At 33.3% G+C, this 13,894-nt stretch overlaps 1 long non-coding RNA gene across 1 annotated transcript in view; it reads left to right on the top strand.

Moving 5' to 3' along the window:
* LOC148310789 (uncharacterized) overlaps nt 1–10,399 on the top strand; it is a 105,582-nt gene extending 95,183 nt beyond the window's left edge. Inside the window, exon 3 of the long non-coding RNA XR_015837348.1 lies at nt 9,139–10,399. This is a non-coding gene — a long non-coding RNA (uncharacterized LOC148310789). The remainder of the gene's footprint in view (nt 1–9,138) is intronic.
* Nucleotides 10,400–13,894: the final 3,495 nt, after the last annotated feature.

A 13,894-nucleotide genomic window follows, 5' to 3' on the forward strand; every position in this document is an offset into this window, starting at 1 on the left:
TAAAAAATAATATGAAAATAACTGCTGAAATTGGAGATAATCCAGATTTGTGAACAAGTATTTGGACACAACCAAAATGTTTTTGATTTTTGGAGACTAGAGAACAAACACTCGACACCTGCCCTGTTCCTATACGGATATTTTTTGATAGATAATTCGCAGGTATACAGATAGTCGGCCGTAGGCATGCCAGCCGTTGCATAAGAGCCGCGCTGGCGGCCACTGTAGCGTACATATTCCCAGAGAGGGGCCAGTGGAACAAGTAAAAATATGCCAGTATTTTTAATTTGGCAGCCATCACTCACCAGCGCGGTTGGCACGCCACCTCAGCTAGCCTGGCGAGCGCTGACTGCGACCTGGACTCCAATATTTCGAGTATAAATACACCAACAACTAGGCGCACTCCCTCACAATATTAAGTCCATTTTTATTTAACAACCGCAAGATCCAAAACACACCAAACAAAACCTAACACATACCTCTTTTGGTCAAATAACTTTGATTATTACGCAAGACAACCACACTTCGGTCGCTCCTTTCAAAAACGTCATAAATAAAAAAACTTGATTTTTCAGGAGAACGTTTTTAAAGTTTAAAAATATAGAACAATGTATTAAAAAATAAATATCAAGCCATTTGTTGAACTTTTTACTGTGCGACAGATCTTTTTAGGTAAAACTTGAAGGTTTTTTCTCCATTTGAAAAATATTAAGTATATTTAAAAAAAAATTAAACAATACCTTTTCTTCAAAATGCAAAAACAGCACTTTCTGCCCTGTAGCGGATAAATATTGAGTTAAAAATATGCCGCTTTTGCTGGGATATAGTACATTTTCTGGGCATTCCGAAAACATGCACAACTGAATATTGACGATTTTTGATTTATGACGTTCTTGAAAGGAGTGAGCGACTTGTACACAACCTGCTCTTCCATTATCAATAAAGTCATTAAAAAAAGAAACTACAAACAAAATTAAATACTTGTTTTAGACCACTAATTTTCGTTAGTTTTTGTGATCACCTGTTGATGAAAACATCTATAGTTTTCGAAACTAGTCGTGTGAAATGAAATACAACTTAATAAGTGGTCTAATACTAGTGTTTAATAATAATAATAAAATTGGATAACTTATATAGCGCCATTTTCGTAAAAAAATACCTCAAGGGCGCTTCACTGTAAATGAATTGGGGAAAATTTTAAATATTCAATTTAATTTTAAATATTCAACATTTTATTCCATAAAGTTGATGCCAAATAAATAAATAATAAAAGAGCTTATATTTTGACATCTCAACATAGATAAAGAAGAATATGGAATTCTGGGTAATTACAGGGCTTATGACCTGTCAAATGCCGGTTAAGTGATCACTTTACATACGTCTTACATTCACTTTTAAAAATTAAAAAATCTAATTCAATTTTCACTTCGTAAACATCACTATGTGCTATTACTATTTAAATGAGTGGCCAGTATTTGTCGTGGGCCGATAACCTGAACGCTTACCCTACTTATATTTGTGTTAAACTCTACACTTCGATATAGTCCGCGCACTCATAACGCAATGACGACAATATCAGGGCCTGCAGCGGAAAACATATCGCTCACTCCTTTCAACAACGTCATAAATCAAAAAACGTGGTTTTTCAGGATAACGTTTTGAAAGTTTAAAAATATAATGCAATGTATTAAAAATAAATATCGAGCCACTTACTGGACTTTTTACTGTGCAACAGATCTTTTAAGGTTAAACCTGAAGGTTTTTTCTCCATTTGAAAAATATTTCATTCATTCAAACCCTTATCCGCACCCCAATGGTGCATAGGGCACTGCATTATGATGCAGTGCCCTATGCACGATAAACGATAAACGCAGTGTTATCTTGATCATTAACACATGAAGGAAAGGTGATCAGCCCTCCGCTTCAGGTACCAGTCCAGGGTAATATTGAATAAATATTACAGTGAAAAAATCACTTATATTTATTCGACCCTCCCTGGGAATCGAATTTGGGACCTCCAGTACGGTAGCCGAGCGTGCTGACCATTACACTACGGAGGCGGACAGAAAAAATATTTAATATATTTAAAAAAAAATTAAACAAAACCTTTTCTTCAAAATGCAAAAACTTCACTTTCTGCCCTGTAGCGGGTAAATATTAAGTTAAAAATATGCCGCTTTTACTGGGATATAGTACATTTTCTGGGCATTCCGAAAACACGCACAACTGAAAATTGACGATTTTTGATTTTTGACGATTTTTGATTTGTGAGCGATATGTCCCTCATTTAGTGTGGATATTTAAAAAAAAATTAAATTGGAAACAGAATATGCAAAAGAAGGTATATGCAGTTTACAAAAATTTATGAAGCAATAGGGCATAAAGATCTATCAGAATTAGTTGTCTTATTTAGAAAATATGACAAGACGATAAGACAATTAAATGAAAAATAAAAGAAAAATAAACTATGTGACAAATCTTGATTGATATGAGGATATTGAATCCACTTTATTATATTGTATCTATTATTTTAAGGGATCAACCTTATTTATATATTATTTACTACACACATTCACTATCATTTTAAAGTTACATATATATCAGGTAACCATCAAAATATTACTGCTTTTATATTGCTTATTGTCGATTTTTGTCGATTTACACGCTTTAAATTTTAGTTTGTAATGTGTATGTAAATTATAAAAAAATAAATTTAATTTAATTAAATGATGCAGTGCCCTATGCACCATTGGCTGCGCATAAGGGTTAGAAGAAGAAAAAATCATATTAAAAGCAAAAAGTGGTGTTTATTTTATATATTTTCACGAAATCGAAGACTAAATTTCCCTTTTGGCAATTTCCTTTCCTTATTTTACTGTCCGCCTCCGTAGTGTAATGGTCAGCACACTCGGCTACCGTTCTGGAGGTCCCGGGTTCGATTCCCAAGGGGGGTAAAATAAATATAAGTGATTCTTTCGCTGTTATATTTATTCAATATTACCATGGACCGGTACCTGAAGCGGAGGGCTGATCACCCTTCCTTCATGTGTAAACGATCAAGATAACACTGCGTTTATATGACACAGTGTCCTATGCACCATTGGGGTGCGGATAAGGGTTTTATTATTATTATTATTTTACAATATTTTACAATACTTGCAATATAATAATATGTATTCTATTAGCTTTCCAAACAATATTTATCTGGTCCATTAACTTTTGTAGTTTAAAAATGCGCCTTTTTCGACTAATATTTTGTTTTCTTCAAATTGTAAAAGATAACTTAAGTCTGCCAGGAATAACGCACAGACACATCAATTAATATTCATAAATGATGTTTTTAAAATAATATTATTCCATATCTCTCAGCTAACCCTGGAGCGGAGGACATAATTAGTTTGACAGAAATAAAGTCGCAGCATAAAGTTATTACAGAGTCATTATTAGTAATGTTACGCAACCCGGACAGGTGGAGACTAGGAGCGGTAGCGCGCTATACCCACCTATTACCCAATCACGGGTTCAACACGTCACAAGCTCTATACTCTATACGAACTGCAACGTCACACATATTTTATTTATTTCAAACATATTACATACAAAAGTCATATATCACTCACTCCTTTCAAGAACGTCACAAATCAAAAAACTTGATTTTTCAGGAGAACGTTTTTAGAGTTTATAAATATTATACAATGTATTAAAAATAAATATGAAGCCACTTCATGAACTTTTTACTGTACAACAGATCTTTTTAGGTAAACCTGAAGGTTTTTTCTGCATTTGAAAAATATTTAGAATATTTAAAAAAATAATTAAACAATACCTTTTCTTCAAAATGCAAAAACAACACTTTCTGCCCTGTAGCGGGTAAATATTAAGTTTAAAATATGCCTCTTTTGCTGGGATATAGTACATTTTCTGGGCATTCCGAAAAAATACACAATTGAAAATTGACGATTTTTGATATATGACGTTCTTGGAAGGAGAGAGCGATATGTATACAATATTTCCGATGAGTAATTTACATTTTTCATTTCGGGACATGGGATTAAAGTTAACAAGACACAAATAAGAGAGTTACAAAAAAAGATAAAATAAAATAAATAAAATATCACAGGGAAAAATATAAACAATAAACGGGTATAGTAAAGAAATCAGTAATTTCTTTGACAATAAACTTTTTACTCATAAATCTTTTTTTCTTTTCTTTTAACCCTTATCCGCTCCGAATGGTACAAAGGGCACTGCATCGTAGCGACGCAGTTTTAACTTGATGGTTAATTGCGTGAAGGTAAGGTGACCAGCCCTGGGTAATATTAAATAAATATTAGGGTGTAAAATCACTAATATTAATTTTCACCCTCCCCCCTGGGAATTGAATCCGGGACCTCTAGCACGGTAGATAAACATGCTAACCATTACACCACGAAGGCGAAAATATACTCATAGATTACTACAAATAAGATTCTTTCAAAACCTTTTTCACTTGGTAGTTTTCACAAGCTGATACGAGCACGGTAATCTATATAAATAAAAATAAAAATATGTTTTTGACATCTCAACATAGATGAAGAAGAATATGGAAGTCTGGGCACGTACAGGGCTTACGACCGTCATAGGTTTTGTTAAGTGATCACTTTACACACGCGTAACATCAATCACTTTTACCCATGATTGACAACCACCACACTCAAAATTTTGGAACTCCTAGATATATTGATCAAACTCGTGTCACAGTACATGTGAGTTCACAACAGCCATCATCTATGTTGGAATAGGGAAAGCTTTTATTTAGGAAAGACTCTTTTTTATTTGTATGCAAGGTCTGAATCCTGGATTAAATTCACATACTCGAAACACGCCAGAAAACATGATTTTCATTTTTTTAAACTCTTAAGAGGAGGTAATCCAGATTTGTGAATAAGTATTTGGACACACTTAAAATTTATAATAATAAAACCCTTATCCGCACCCAATGGTGCATAGGGCACTGTGTCATATTAACGCAGTGTTATCTTAATCGTTTACACATGAAGGAAAGGTGATCAGCCCTCCGCTTCAGGTACCAGTCCATGGTAATATTGAATAAATATTACAGTGAAAAAATCACTTATATTTATTTTACCCCCCTTGGGAATCGAACCCGGGACCTCCAGAACGGTAGCCGAGCGTGCTCACCATTACACTACGAAGGCGGACAAAATTTAGTAAATAAATATATTCTTTGCTTTTTTACTCACCGTTTTTGTAAAAATATCAATTTTTGTAAAAATAGTAAAAATGACTACTTACAAAGTAAATGCTTAAATATAATATTACAAATATTTTATTTCTTGTTTCGGCATTTACTTAAGACATGTTGAAATGTTTAACGAAACACTTGCTTTTATACCATTTGATTAATGACTACTAGTTTCGGAAGCTAAACTTCCATCGTCAGGTTTGAATAATAACTAAAATATAAAAGAAAAAAACTGTTCTATAGATAATCAAAGGGGTAAGTTAGGGGGATGGGGTTAGTCAAGGGGCGGATTTTAAAAATAAAGGAAAAATTATAGAACACTTTTTTATTTTATATTTTAGCTATTATTCAGACCTGACGACGGAAGTTTAGCTTCCGAAACTAGTAGTCATTATTAAACTCAAGTGGTATAAAAACAAGTGTTTCCTTAATAATATTAAAAAATATTAATAACAATATAAATGAGTGTGAATAATCGTCCGGTATTCATGTGCAAGAGATGAGTGAATGAATGTGCGAGAGGCGAAGAATGTTTGCAAAGACAGAGTTGTGTGGGGTTCTATTCTCTCTGCCTGCCCCTGCTGGTAGCGGCGTGTTGGTTAGGTTAGGTTAGGTTGCTGCCTGTCGATTTCACAAATGGCGGACTAGTGGCACAACGTTTCTCAATTTGCATATTTTACTTTAAATAACCCTAAAATCACTGGAACTACAGGGTCAGTATTATTTATGGCTCGCTTAAAAGCCCAATTAAATATTAAGTCGTATAATTATGTAGATGGAGTTAGTTAAACGTTGACTTATGTAATTACTACCTAGTTAAACAATTTGAAATAACAAAAAATAGTTACTAGGACCTATAAAGTAAAGAAGCGCAGGAGTGATCACCTTGCCTTCATGTGGGTAACGATCAAGAGAACACTGCGTCAATACGATGCAGTGCACTATGCACCATTGGGTGCGGATTAGGGTAAGAAGAAGAAGAAGATAAAGTAAAGAAAAAGAACCATCAGCAAAAATAGCACATCTATCAAAATTACAACTAACATACAAAAGTAATCCAACATCAGTGCATATTATATATATTCACGGTGGCGCAAAATTAATCATCCTATCGGAAGATGTTATAATTTTTGCAAATGGCGTCGTACGTCAATCATATTTGACATTTGTTAACTAGACAGCTGCAGTATGCAAACAAATTTAGAGTGGCTCAAAATTAAGCATAATTAATTAAGTGGAAAAGATGATGTCCGTCAAGTGGCTGCTGCCAGTGTTGATTACACATTTCGCTCACTCCTTTCAACAACGTCATATGTAAAAAAAACTTAGTATTTCAGGAGAGCGTTTTTAAAGTTTAAAAATATAATAAAATGTATTAAAAATAGATATCCAGCCACTTATTGAACTTTTTACTGTGCAACAGATCTTTTTAGGTAAAACCTGAATGTTTTTCTCCATTTGAAAAATCTGAAGTATATTTTAAAAAATACTTCAACAATACCTTTTCCTCAAAATGCAAAAACAACACTTTCTGCCCTGTAGCGGGTAAATATTAAGTTAAAAATATGCCGCTTTTGCTGGGATATAGTACATTTTCTGGGCATTCCGAAAACATGCACAACTGAAAATTGACGATTTTTGATATATGATGTTGTTGAAAGGAGTGAGCGATTTGTGCCCGTTTTATCAGTTTGGATACTGCAAATCTTTACATAATTTAATTTTTTTCTTCAAAAGGAATAACGCGCAAAGCGTCTACTCTAAGAGGCTTGTCTGCAGGTAGGATAGTACGGAAAGGGAAGGTAAATGTGAAAAATACATCACAAACACCCAGACCAATTGAAAATAAATATTTCTTGAATTTGCAATTGGCGGATATCGAACCTGCGACCCCAGTTTCGTAGTCGAGCGTCTACCCAATGTTAATACACTTAAATGTCTCAATCTCATAATTTGATGGACACTTTGAGCTGAACGTATTTGCGCTGACATAACTTTACGAATGAAAGAATGAAGAAGAAGAAAAATACTAATAATTGATACCTGCGTAATTATTGGCTTCCTGTTTTTTTTAAGAAACTAGATTTTCCACTGCACCGAGTCACTTTCCCGCCTTTTTGCCGCACACTTTCCCCGCGTCTACGCATTTCCGGTATGTGCAACTGGTTACTGAACGCCCCGTCGGTACATATAGCTCGTCCAACCGCTCTTTGCCGATGAATATATTTTTTTTAAAACTGTTGCGATTCTAGCGCCACTTTCCAACGTCACTTGAAAAAATATATATTTAGATATATAAGACGGTTCAACAGATACGAAGTATCTTTTTATTTATTCACACATTTTTTTTATACGAAGGGAAAATTAAATTCTGGGCAATTTCATTAATTGTGTGTCAAACAATTTACCTTCATAAAATTTTATAATAAAGTATTATGACTTGTGCTCTCATTATTATAAATTGTGATTTATATGTATGTATTTGTATGATGAAAAAAGAACAATAATATATGTATACAAATTGTGGAAGAGGCGAATATTGTTTGCCCCTGCGGAGAAGAGGCGTGATGGTTAGTTAGTTAGTTAGTTAGTTTATTTCATTCATTGATTTGGCAGTCATTTTGTGATAGAATCTATTTATTTTAATCGATGTTTTACTTAGTAAAACTTAAATTACGAATTATTGGTAATTACTAAGTAAAACTTATGTAAATTACAAACAGTTAGGTTATATTTATTTAATACTACACTGTTATGGTACCTGAAGCGCAGGATTGATTGCACCTTGCCTTCATTCAAGTAACGTTCAGAATAATTTTGCGTCGATCCGATGTAGTGCCCTATGCACAATTAGGTACTAAAAAAGGCTTGAAAAGATGATGTGTAGTGTTTTAAAATGAATTTTTAAGTAATGTTGCAATCGCTCGCAAAGTCCAACTGGATAAGCTATAGGAGAGTAGGTTTCTGTGAAGACATTGCATCGAGTAATTTTCTAAGCCGCAAGTGACAGCTTTCTTTACAGTTTATTTATCAACGGGTCCATTTATACGGATCACTTATGTATTATCTATACCCATTCATTGATAGTAAATAACCTTGTCTGGTAGAGATTAACCTTGTAGTTTTTTACTATTATTTACACACTTATAACACTACCATAAATAACGTGAGAAAGGTGTGTTGAGATGGTTTGGACATGTGGAACGAGTGAGTAAGGAAAGAACGGTAAAACTAATCTATTGGTAAGATGAAAAAGCTTTTTTATTGAGCAGAAACTCTTATATTTGTATGTGAGGTCCGAATCCTGGATTATAATCACATACATAAGAAACGCCAGAAAATATCATTTTCATTATTTTTACAACATTTTGAGTGTGTCCAAATACTTGTTCACAAAATCTGGATTATCTCCAACTGCAGGAGTTATTTTCATATTATTTTTTGACATTTCATCAAAGATTCATTTCATATGGAAGTCTGGGCATTTACGGGGCTGACGACCGTCATAGGCTGATATACATAAGTGTTTCTTCTCAATAAACAGCTTCTTTTCATCTCACCAATAGATGTCTCTAGTGAAGTTCTAGTGATTCAATAACAATGTTTCTGAATTGGTTCATACATATAGAACTTCCAAGAATTTGAGCAGTGTGGTTGTCAATAATGGGTAGAATTGGTGAATGTTACACGTGTGTAAAGTGATCACTTAAACCGGCCTATGACGGTCGTCAGCCCCGTAATTGTCCAGACTTCCATATTCTTCTTCATCTTTGATGAGATGTCAAAAAATAATATGCATTATTTTAACTTACAATTTGACCAGTTTATTTAATTAACATTATTTGTGTATGTTTGTATGTTGTTTCTAATAAAGTTTTTTTTGTTTGTTCCAGGTGGTATCCCCCCCTACACCGCATCTCCCCGGACTCGAGCTCAGAGCCAGGACACGGTGGGAAGAAAGCCGTGGACAATAATTAGCTCGCAATAAAATATACCGGAAAAAAAATCTCACCCCTCATTTTCCCTACCAGTCCTTAAAAATGCTCTTTCAATATCATCCTCAATTTGTAACTTTTAAATATTTTTATAAAAAAATGTTTATAAAAGTAATTTTTGAAAGGGAAGTCTTAAAACAGGCATTTATACCATATTTACGGATAATTTGAAACCTTTAGCTATCAAAATCCAATATACCTATCGGCTTTTCGAAGAAACGAGGAAAACAAAGTACACAAAACCAATTTTGTTTCCGCAAAAACTAAGTTGTGTAAAGCTGTAATATTATTCATAGAGAATTTATGTATTTATATTTTTTTCTTTCTTCTACTCCTTATCCGCACCCAGTGGTGCATAGGGCACTGCATCATATGAACGCAGTGTCATCTTGATCGTCAACACATGACGGAAAGGTGTTCAGCCCTCCGTTTCAGGTACCAGTCTAAGGTACTATTAAATAAATATTAGAGTGAAAAAAATCACTTATATTTATTTGACCCCCCCCCCTGGGAATCGAACCCGGGGGCCTCCTGAACGGTAGCCGAGCTTGCTGACCATTACACTACGGAGGCATTATATGTTTATATATAAATGCCCTATCAAATTTTTATTCATCCAAAAAATTCTGGAAAAAATGCTTCAATTAAAAAAAAAACACTTTTTTAGTGATTATAAATTATTGAACACATTTTTCTTTTGAATTATTTAAGTTTAAATCGCGTTTCTGGCATTGTAACTCCAATCGTCCTGATAACCAAAGGGTTAAGCAATTTTTTAAAAATATTTAAAATAATATTAAAATAATTTCTAGTTTAACTTGATCCTTAATCATGTGGAGACAATTTGATTAGTTCCTGGATTTAGAGGAGCAGGATATGTATATTTGTTGATATATAGAGGATAAAAGTGAACGAGTTTAGGGTGAATGATATTAATAAATGAAATGGAGAAGGTAGTAAAGGGGGAATAGCGGTATTGGCTGGAGCGCTCCAAGTTGCATACCCGTACTCGTAGTGGCTTGCTTCAGGGTGAAGGATATTAATACTAATTGAAAAAGAGAGGAAAAGTGGTATTCCTTAGAGCGCTCCGAGTTGCATACCCGTACTCGTAGTGGCTTGTTTCAGGCTGAAGAATAAATATACTACATGGAAAAGAAAATGGAGAAGGTAGGAAAAGGGGAAGAGTAGTATTGGTTAGAGGGCTCCGGGTCGCATACCCGTACTCGTAGTGGAATGTGTAACATTCACTATGCCAGCCTTCCACTCACCCCGCAGCAAATCATGTTTCTTTTGATATTTGAACATTTTTTTCTAAAAATATATAAAAGTTATAGGATTTTGGATGGCATCCTTTATCTTACACTTCCCCAAAGGATATATTATTATTATTTATACTATTTCCATTGAATTGTTGCATTGTTATCTTGATTGCTAATTACACATAGGTTGGTAAGCCCTATAATGTCCAGGTGAAGAAATCGTCCCTTAAATGCAAAAATATCCTATTTCGCATATACAAGACAATTTCGTTTTTAGTCATACGAGTACATTGTATTCTTTATCCAACTGATTTTTTTGAAAGTTCTAAACACAAATAAATAGCTATTCAAACAGTACGTTTGTAAATTTTCAAAAGGAATAAAATAGGAAAAAAATCGCATCCCTTGTAATATTTCATTACATGCAGTTAGGATAGTTGTGGATCCAGTTGACGAAATGCTATCATATATCGCTCACTCCTTTCAACAACGTCATAAATCAAAAAACTTGATTTTTCAGGAGATCGTTTTTAAAGTTAAAAAAATATAATGAAATGTATTGAAAATAAATATCAAGTCACTAATTGAACTTTTTACTGTGAAACAGATCTTTTTAGGTAAACCTGAATGTTTTTTCTCCATTTGAAAAATATATCAAGTATATTTAAAAAACATAATTAAACAATACATTTTCTTCAAAATGCAAAAACAACACCTTCTGCCCTGTAACGGGTAAATATTTAGTTAAAAATATGCCGTTTTTGCTGGGATATAGTACATCATATGTTTTCATTCCGAAAACATGCACAACTGAAAATTGACGATTTTTGATATATGACGTTCTTGAAAGGAGTGAACGATATGTATTTATTTATTATCATCATATGCATAATTACAGATTACGATAATGTGTCTCCCTTGAGTTTTCCCGTGCCCAGGGCACATCAAAATAAGATCTTGATACTCGTATTAACCTCGAAATGAGTGCGATTTTTTTATTATTACCTAACGTCCAAGTGACTCTGAAATCTAGCTACGGCTTATGCAACACCGCTTATCATGACCCTACTCAGGCTTCAACTTTTTAAGTTTCAAGCCTATGTCTACTCGTGAGCGGATTTACTCTTTATGTTTAAAGTTACTATAATTTCATGCAATTCGTGAGTGAAAATTCTAGGCAAAAACACTCGATTTTGTATGTGAAATATTTATACAGGTGGCGTAAAATTAATCACTATCGAAAGATGTTATAGTTTTTTCCAATGGCGTCGTATCAATTTGTCTAGTTAACAAATTTCAAGTATGATTGACGTAAGACGCCATTTGCGAAAATTAAAACATCTTCCGATTAATTTTGTGCCACCGGTATCAGCCGCTTACAATGAAATCTACGAAGAAATTTTTATTTTATTTTATATAACGTGTCAGTGACGCTATACGGCTGTCCAAACTTAAAACACAGTAAGGGACATTTTTTTTGAAAAATGTTTTTTTATTGTTGCATTTTTGGCCTAAGTAGATTCTACTTAGTCTAAAATGCAAAAAAAAGGTTTTTCAAAAAAATGTCCCTTACTATGTTTTAAGTTTGGACAGCCGTATAAAGTTCGCTTCATGCAAAAGCGTCTAGCTTATTTTGTACGCACCATACCTTCGAGGGGAAAAATCGCTCGCCGTTCGGTCATTCTTGTTTAGAGGTTAAGTGATAACTTTACACTTAAATAAATATAATAATAATAAAACCCTTATCCGCACCCCAATGGTGCATAGGGCACTGCGTCATATAAACGCAGAGTTATCTCGATCGATTACACATGAAGGAAAGGTGATCAGCCCTCCGCTTCAGGTACCAGTCCAGGGTAATATTGAATAAATATTACAGTGAAAAAATCACTTACATTTATTTGACCCCCCCCCGGGAATCGAACCCGGGACCTCCAGAACGGTAGCCGAGCGTGCTGACCATTACACTACGGAGGCGGACGACTTAAATAAATATATAAACTTTTAATATGTAAACAATAAAAATATAAACTATTAATATGTATATGCATATATGTGTACGAACTATAATAATACTAGAATAAGTGTATATATCATTGTATATAATCATGATATCACGAATCCTTTATTTAAGGCCCAGCATTCGTTAATTCGCAACATAATTTTCTCTAAATTCAGGTAACATTTTACGTAAACGATTTTGCATTGAAAGAATAAGTGTTTCGTCGAAATGATTATACGGTTTTGAAAAGAAAAGAGTTATTGAAAGGTAAAAAGTGTAAAAAAATATATATACTTGTACAAAATATTTTTTCTACATACATATGCGTGTATATTTAAAAAACAAAAATCCAATACTTATGCATTATTCAAAAAAATCGGGCGTGAAGAGACATGTTACCTCTCCGGTGGAATTAATGCGACTTAACGAATACTGGGCCTTAATAATGATACTAAAATGCAGCAGTACGGAGAAATATTTTATTGTTGTTTATCAATAACATTATTATGTTATAGACGGTGAATGTTTTCACGAGTGCATATGGCGCAAAATCCGTTTAATCTCTATATTTTAGTTTTGTCTGTGGTGTTTCCTGTCAGCCGTCCATCTTGCGACGATCCGTTCATCGTCGGTTTTTTTTATTCGTTATTTTATTTATCAAATTGTGTGAATCCAATCTATCTCTGTCATATGACGTGCCGTCGCGTGTTTTCGTTATTTTTGTGTACAATACATCGTGTTAAAGCACCTTTCACTATATCCATGGTCGCCAGGTTGCAATTCTGAAAATTATTTTTTCTCGACTATATGCATTCGTGAAATTATTCGTGTGTGTGTATTAGTTATAAGATGTTCCTTATATATAATTCCTTGTATATAATTCATATAATATATATGTGCCCTGTATATAATTCTTACCTATTAATTATTGAATAAAAAATATTTATCTACAATATTCAAATGATAAACATCTGTTGTACTGATATCCAAGATGAGAAAAAAAAAGTTATTGACTCATTAAAACTAAAACTCATTAAAAAAATATCACTTGTAAATATTTTTTTGTGTGTAAAATATATATTTTTATGTATTTTTTTATTATTTATATATGTACATATAGGTAAATACGATTTTCATATTGCTGAGAGATGCCATGGCGCGCCGAGTTTAAAAGGTACGTTCATTTTATAAAATACATAATTTGACGAAAAGAAATAATTTTTAACACAAATTAATAGAAATAATGAAAGCATATATAATATTTTTTCAAACAGAATTGGCAAGACGATTTATGGATTTTATGTCACTGGCAGCTGTAGCCATTTGTAATTTTCTAACTTTTTCCGTTTTAAAAAGCATCATTTGGTATATCAAATTATAGCAAAGCCTTTTA

The sequence above is a fragment of the Brachycentrus maculatus genome, unplaced genomic scaffold (assembly GCF_059751285.1).
Source record: "Brachycentrus maculatus isolate JH-2025_06_01 unplaced genomic scaffold, ASM5975128v1 h1tg000087l, whole genome shotgun sequence".
Taxonomy (NCBI): Eukaryota; Metazoa; Arthropoda; class Insecta; order Trichoptera; family Brachycentridae; genus Brachycentrus; species Brachycentrus maculatus.